Source organism: Ranitomeya variabilis, chromosome 6 (assembly GCF_051348905.1).
Source record: "Ranitomeya variabilis isolate aRanVar5 chromosome 6, aRanVar5.hap1, whole genome shotgun sequence".
Lineage (NCBI taxonomy): Eukaryota > Metazoa > Chordata > Amphibia > Anura > Dendrobatidae > Ranitomeya > Ranitomeya variabilis.
The window spans coordinates 107,561,462-107,569,805 of record NC_135237.1 but is presented as its reverse complement, the minus strand read 5'-3'; the positions used below and the strand labels follow the sequence as shown (position 1 = coordinate 107,569,805).

Genomic DNA, 8,344 nt, shown 5'->3' with positions numbered 1-8,344 from the left:
TATGGTATAACCATGAACACTAGCCTTAACTGAGGCAAGTGAGGCCTGCAGTTTTTTGAATGTTGTTGTGGGGTGTTTCGTGACCTCTTGGATGCATTGTCGCTACGCTCTTGGAGTAATTTTGGCAGGTTGGCCATTTCTTGGAAGGTTCACCACTGTTCCATCTTTTCACCATTTGGGGATATGGCTCTCACTGTTGTTTACTGGAGTCCGAAAGCTTGAAAAATGGCTTTATAACCTTTTCCAGACTGATAGATCTCAATGACTTTGTTTCTCATTTGTTCCATAATTTCTTTGGATCGTGGCATTATGTCTAGCTTTTGAGAATATTTTGGTCTACTTCACTTTGTCAGGCAGGTCCTAGTTAAGTGATTTCTTGATTGAGAACAGGTGTGGCAGTAATCAGGCCTGCGTGTGCTAAGGAATTTGAACTCAACTTCCCAAAGATGCAATAAACCACAGATAATTTGTTATAAGGAGGGGGCAATCACTTTTTCACACAGGGCCCTGTAGGTTTGGATTTATTTTTCCATTAATAACAAAAACCTTCATGTAAAATCTGCTTTTTGTGCTTTCCTGTGTTATCTTTGTCTAATATTTACATTTGTTTGGTGATCTGAAACATTTAAGTGTGACAGACATGCACAATAATAAGGAATCAGGACAGGGGCAAACAGTTTTTCACACAACTGTATGCATAGCCTTAAAGAGGTCCAGTTAGTTAGGAGAAAAGGCCTGTTCTGTAAGAGACACTTCAAAAACTGCTTTGAGTAGGCGATTACTAAAGTACTGGCACAACACTGTCGTTTTATTGATTTATGCATAGAAAGTGTTAATCGTGTGGTATTTTGCTTGCATAGAACTGTTAACTCGGTTTAAATGTACATGCATATACTCTTATTCAGTGTTATTTAGAGTAACTGCTGTCATTGTATTTGTTACTGTTACATGGTTTACCTGCCATCCTTTTCTTTGTTTTATAATAATCTAGTAGAATGGTATTTAATAGGGAGAAATGTAAGATTCTACATCAAGGCAAAAAAAATCAAAAATACATCGAAATAATGGAATAGAACTTAGCAACAGCATATGTTAAAAAGACTTGGGTATACTAATAGATTGCATACTGCATATGAATCAACAATGTGATGCAGCAGCAAAAAAGTCAAATACAGTTCTAGGATGTAGAGATGGGAGGACCTGAACAGAAAAGGTTGGCGCCTGTACCAAATACTGTTCGGGCACAGACATCGAAACACAAACTTCACCAGGATGTCCCTGTTATTGCTTGGGTTCAGCCCCGAACGCCAGGTGTTTGTCGCACTGTCGTGTGCATGACAGCACAGCAAAAATTGCTTCTGATTAGCAGTAAAATCATCACCTCCAGTCAAATAGCAGTGTGAGCCCACAGCTATGATCGGAGAAATAAAGTATACCTCCAGTCATTGGCATCAGTTGATGGGACTACTGCTCCCATCAGCCGTTGCCTGCAGGCACTCCATGCATGAGTTGTGACTGTGATACAGCCGCAACACATGCAGCTGCGGAGCCAAACAGCTGATCAGACAGTGAGCTCCATGTATCTGGGTTCCCTCTGCAGCTTATTCGGTACGTGCTATAGCTTGCCGAATAAGCAGGGACCCGATCAAAATCACTCATCTCTAATTATCGGCACTATCCCCATTGGGATTCACAATCTAGATTCCATATCAGTATGTCTTTTAATTCTAATTGTACTGTAAGAAATTTGAACATTTACAATTCTAACTTAACTGAGGCCTTTAGCGTCTGAGCTGTTGTTCTTGGATTTTTTTGCAATTTCTCGGCAGTGAATACTTTGACTATGGGTTGAATTTACTGGGACATCCATTCATGAGACGATTGTTACCGGTCTTGAATGTTTTCCATTTGTGAATAATACTTTTGACTATAGAATGATGGAATCACATTGATTGGAAATGGTCAGAATGTTGGGAATCAAAATTGGTTCTTTAAGATTATTGCTGATGCCTTTCCTCCTCCAGACCTGCAAACTGCCCAAACTTCTTCTTTTATAGAAGTGGTCACAAATTCTGATTAGTAATTAATTAGTGGCATTTAATAAGCAGCATCTAGCTGCTACTTATTCTCTTGATTACTATGGAAGCAGTAAACTTCTACTTAATTTTTTCACACGCTGTTTATAGTTTCTGGATTCGTTTTAATAAATAAATAATAGAACACTGTAATTTGTCATGTAATTTTGTCCATTTGAGTTTGTATTTATTTTATTTTAAGACCTTCTAAGGAACAAAAAGTTATTTACGGTGTCCTGATATATAAAACCACATAATATAAAGAGGGTATACTTAGTTTTTCTCATGACTGTATATTCACAGTAGTTGAAATATCAGCAGCTTGGTAAAAGAACGTGTTATCTGGAGAATAAATCTAAACTCTACTTTTTCTTTCTTGTTCTAAAACTCTTCTGAGTTATCAGAATTCTTATCCAGCAATATTATTTGATCTCTATGTTTCTTAGCAATTACATCCCCCTCCACATGAAACCAATTCCATTTAGAAGGATTTACTTCTTTATTTAAGTCCCCATACCTAGAGAGAGTCTATTCCTTATCTCCCTTATTGTACATTTCTTTTTTTATTACCTTACTTTTAGAGTAGATGAATCAGTCATTCTATGACTTTATTGCTGAAAAAATAAGACAGCCCTATTTGTTTCAGCGATTGCTCTTCATTGATATAACTTTCTGAACCTTTAAAATTATACCAATAGACAGTTCCATTTTGAAAGACAACATTGAAAAGCTGCCAGTGGGAATAAACATCGTTATTTTACACATTTTTCAATGTTAAGATTAAAGAAATAGATCCAATTATTAATGGTATCTTTCATGCAAGTCATTGTGAATCAGTACAAAACCACACAAGAAATTAACAAGGTATAGGTTAGTTTAGATGATATAGAATTAAATTAAATACACCGCACGCTCTAAGTGTATCATTTGTGAAAAACTTGAAATTTATTGAAGTGCTATAGACATATCATTCAACAATGCAGAATGCGACCAGAAGTCAAACTGACAACGTTTCGACTCCTCCCAAGTCTTTATCAAAATGGTCGCTAGAAAGAATAGAACAAGTGTAAGTGACTGTACATCAAATATATACATAATTTACATACAAGGTGGTAGCACATAGCAACCCGAGAAAGAGAAAAAAACATAATATATACAAATATACATGTAGGACATAGCATAGTACAGGTATTTGATCCTGTCTAACAAAGGAAAAAATAAGAGAAAATATCCCCATCCTATGGGTGAAGGTGTCAATCCGCGTGGTGATTTCTGATAGTTGAGAGGACGGAGGGTTCGAGAAGAGACCGAAGTGAGGTTTACCTTAGCAAGGTGAATAGTAGTATAGCATAAATAGTATCCTCGTGGTATAAAGAGTATCTATAAGGAATAAAAAGTGTTAGTAAGGACCGTAGATGAGATGCAACCTCTTCCAGATTATAAGAAGAATTTACCTTACAAAATGGTATTAATAATAGGCAGGTGGCCTTTCGTTATGGTACCGCAGGTATAGTCTGTTAGGGATACATGGAATGGGAATGTGTGATGGAACAAGATATATAGAAGGGCATATCCAGTGAAAGTATCGGAGAGTCGTTTTACCTTGCAGAGTTGGTGGGAGTATTGCGAGTATATATGTAGCTCAAAGAATGCGACGTTCCTGTTGTGCCGTAAAGCGGATCCTATATAAGGTGCTTAGAATTAGGGTGTATATAGATAACCATGACCTGTAACGGGTGTGTTGGACACTGCTATATAATATTACCTGGCAGGCTTAGTAGGTAGTAAGGGGGTTAACCTCATGTGGTATATGATCAGCAGATGGATCTAACGTGACGTAGGTACTGCCTGTTATAAATGCACCAGGTTAGGTGAGAAATAGAAAAGCGTTATATAGGAAACGGTTATAAAAGATATTACCTAGGACCACTGTTGGTGTGGGGATATCCTCTGGCAATGTAAGTAGATAAGTAGCAGCAGCTAAGAAGCTGAACACAGGATGCTTCTGCAGGTAGTAATTCAGGTAGCATGTGGTTAAAATGTATATGGAGCAGTGGTACACAGAGAGAGATGTTTAGAAGGTAATACCTTTATGAGCAAGGCTCCACAACGGCTGTAGGCGGCGGTATCAAGGAGTAAGTGTCATAAATAGCAAAAGGGGCCATGAGTTGGAGACCTCTAGGGGGAAATATATCGTGTGAGCCAATAGTATAGAAGCCGCCAGGGCCATGTGTGACATGGAGCCGAGGGCTACATCCACATTGGTGGGTCAGGGCATTACTTTCGGGTGCTGGGGTGTCTGCGGCGCTCCTGCGCCTTGCTGTGACGGCAGGTGCCCTGTGGCGTCCGGACCTTCTATTTAAGAGTGGCGGGACCCGCGGTACCGGAAGTGCGTCACCCCGGTACCGGAAGTCCCGCCGCCTGGTGTCTAGTGTGGAGTGCGCAAGTGCGGGCGTTGTCAGGGAGACCGGGCACTGTGTACTTGCTGCTGTAACCGCGCATGCGCTGTCGGGTCATCGGCGGAATAGGGTATAGATGAAGTGTCATATTGATAGATATCAGGTCAGACTATAGGTGCGGTGCTTGGTTCATTGCTATAGCTGGGAGGGATAAGTCCCTCCAGGTATAGGATAACCTAATTGCGGATAAACAATATATCAATACACATATGTAAATAGTGCAGGTGAAATAAACTCATACTACGGGTCGAACTTGATCTAGAGATAATCAGGGGGGGGGGAAGGGGGGGGAAAGAAATATAAAAGATAAAAATAAAGATAAAAATAATGCAAATAATCAAAAAATGAATGATAAAAAGGAAAATTGGACCAGATAAAAATAGGGAGCGGGAAAAAGGTGAAATACAGTGTGAGAAACATATGGAAAATAAAAGCAAAAATTGAAAAAATAAAAATAAAGATAATAGTAAAAATAAAATAAAAATAAAAATAAAAAATAAAAATAATAATAACAATAAAAATGAAAATAACAATGAAAGAGAAAAAGAAAAGGAAAAAAATAGGAAAAAATGAATGAAAAAAATGATAAAAATAAAAAACGAAAAGTCAAAAATAAACAGGGGTTGGGAATGAGGATAGTTGCCCCCTAGGGGGAAGAGGGTAGTCATACCAATTGCGATTAGACCAACCACCACGGTCAGCGGGTCTATAGGGAGAGAAAAAAGGACATGTCAATGGCAACGTTAAGGCAACCAGTCAATTTCTCTATTGAGGCCCTTGGGCGCGAGCGTATCGAGTGTATAGATCCAAAATGTCTCCCTGGATCGGAGCAGTTTGATGTGGTCACCCCCCCGTCTCGGTCTAGGTACCTGTTCTATTACCTGAAACTTGAGTTGTGCTACCGTGTGTCTGGCAGCAGCAAAGTGAGCAGGTAGGGGGAGCCATGTTTTCCCACACCTAATGGTGGATTTGTGGCTAGCCACGCGATCCCTCACATGTTGAACTGTCTCGCCCACATACAGAAGGCCACACGGGCACTTGATTAGATACACTACAAAATTTGATTCGCAGGTGAAAAAACCCCGTATAGGGAAGGACTTGCCAGTCCTTGGGTGCGTAATATTGTCAGTTTTGATTACATTAGAGCAGGCAGCGCAGTGGAGACACGGAAATGTGCCATGACGGCGTGTACTCAAAAGTTGTTGGGTAAGTTCCGTGCGTGCACTACCTATGTCGGCCCTCACAATCTGGTCCCTAATGTTGGGGGGTCGTCTTGTACTAATCAGTACCGGTGTCTGAAATGAGGGGATACCGGGATAAGCTCTGCCCAGAAGAGGCCAGTGTCTTCTGATAGTTGAGTAGACCTTTTGCATAAACGGGTGATGGGTATGTACAAAAGGTACCCGCTCCTGTTGTAATTTTGGTAGTCGGTTTTCGTTAGGAGTAGAGGACAGTATCCGTTCCTGCTGTAGTAGTATGGGTGGGTATTCCCTGTCCCTGAACTTTTGGGACATAAGGTCAAGTCTGTTATGGCGTGCTTCTGGATCTGACACTATTCGTGACACCCTTTTAAATTGGGAGCGGGGAAGACTGTTTTTAGTAGACCTAGGATGCCAATAAATCTTTGGTTGCTAGGATACCCCTATCGTGCGAAATGGAGGTATACAGACTTTGTACATCCAAGGTAACTAAAAGGCTGGATTTGGGTATTTGTTGGATGTTTTTTATGACGTCCAGGAATTGACTGGTATCTAACAGAAAAGATCTTGTCCCCTTGATAAGGGGTGTCAGGATTTTTTCTAAGAAAATCGAGAGAGGTGTAAAACAGAATCTGTTGAGGCCACAATGGGTCTCCCAGGGGGATTGCTGAGGGATTTATGGATTTTGGGTAAGACATAAAAAACTGGAATTATTGGATGAGGATTTTTTAGGTAGGTTACTGTTTTGGTATCTATTGTTTTATTGTCGAGATATAGGGTAAGGAGATTTTGAATGCGTTGGGTAATCCTAAGAGTGGGATCTCTGGGGATAGCCTTATAGGTGTCCGTGTCTGATAGCTGACGGAGTACTTCCGCATGGTATGAAGTGCGGTCCATAACGACTGTCGCTCCCCCTTTATCTGCCGGCTTAATGATTATGTTTTTATTTGATCTTAATGTTGCGAGTGCATGTTTCTCATCGAGGGTGAGATTTGTGTGGGTGGGAAAGAACCCGAGTTTCTGTTGGTGAGTGAGGGATTTAATATCCCGATCAATGAGGGAAATCACAGTTTCAGCCGCATGGTACGAGTGAGGAGGTGAAAAGGCACTAACATTCCGTAAACCCAAAGAGGCAATAGACAAATCTGTTACATTCTCAGGAACAGCTGAGGCATTGGAATCTGTATTGATCCCAATGCCAAAGTGGGTTTTGAGTCTGATGGATCTATAGAACCTATTTAGGTCCTTTTCCAACTGGAACGAGTCCCAGTGTGGGGTGGGGCAAAAGGATAAACCTTTTTGTAGGACCGATAGTTCTGCAGGGGACAGATTGTAGCTTGAAATGTTCATCACCAGGTTGGATGGCTTACCTGGCTGCGTGTTGTCATTTTTTCTCCGCGCCCGTCGGATTGGTCTCCGTGCTGGTAACCTCCCCTGCGGCCTTTCCCTAAAAAAGGCGGTCTGGTTGAGCCTACAGACGAATCGCTGCCAGAGCTGTGTGAATCGAATCTTCTTTGCATAGGGCGTCGACGCCAAGATGTAAACGTGGTGGAATCGCTCCATCTATAGACACGGTTGGATAAATAGTCGTCGTTGTCCCTCTGGAATTTCTGCCTTTTGCGATCCTGCAGGTTCTTCTGGTGTTCAATGATAATTTTGTCCGTTTTCTCCTTTAGGGTAGACCACTCGGCAGGAGGAAGGGTGGCTGCTAGTTGATTTTCGGTAGCCTGGATATTTTTTCTTAGATCAGAAATTTCCTTCTGGAGGTACTCTACAGTAAGAATGATGATGTCTAATGAGCACTTATTGAGGATTTTTTGATATTTCTCACAATACTCCTGATTGTCTGCGAATAGGGTGGGTCGTAGATGACTCCTCAAACCCCTGGGGATTTTGTTTTGGCGGTGGTATTCTGCTAAGGTCGTGCAATGTAGGTCATAAGAGACCAGTTTGCGTTTGGTTTTCTCGTAATCTCTAGTCCTCAGGTCAGTTGCTGGTATTTTCAGGAATTCAGCGGAACTGGTAACCTGGGAAAGTATACTTGAGCTAGTAGCTATGTCATAGGCAAATGTGTCGGTTGACATTTGGGAACCTTGTGCAACAACCAATATAATACGTAAATGGAGGAGAAATTGGTGTGCACTAAGGTTAAAATAAGGCGAGGTGCAGGTGTAGAGGACTGGAATGTCCTGATACACTAGAATTAAATTAAATACACCGCACACTCTAAGTGTATCATTTGTGAAAAACTTGAAATTTATTGAAGTGCTATAGACATATCATTCAACAATGCAGAATGCGACCAGAAGTCAAACTGACAACGTTTCGACTCCTCCCAAGTCTTTATCAAAATGGTCGCTAGAAAGAATAGAACAAGTGTAAGTGACTGTACATCAAATATATACATAATTTACATACAAGGTGGTAGCACATAGCAACCCGAGAAAGAGAAAAAAACATAATATATACAAATATACATGTAGGACATAGCATAGTACAGGTATTTGATCCTGTCTAACAAAGGAAAAAATAAGAGAAAATATATAGATGATATAACAGAAACGTGTAGAAGGTGTATAATAATTAAATTCTTTGCCACCCAGACAGTTAT

At 40.6% G+C, this 8,344-nt stretch overlaps 1 long non-coding RNA gene across 1 annotated transcript; it reads right to left on the bottom strand.

Annotated features, from left to right (window-relative positions):
• Positions 1–3,023: 3,023 nt before the first annotated feature.
• Positions 3,024–8,055, bottom strand: LOC143783487 (uncharacterized). Its single transcript, XR_013217202.1, has 3 exons — positions 7,104–8,055; positions 5,205–5,240; positions 3,024–3,455 (listed from the first exon to the last, which is right to left on the bottom strand). It is a non-coding gene; the product is annotated as an uncharacterized LOC143783487 (long non-coding RNA).
• Between the last annotated feature and the right edge of the window lie 289 nt (positions 8,056–8,344).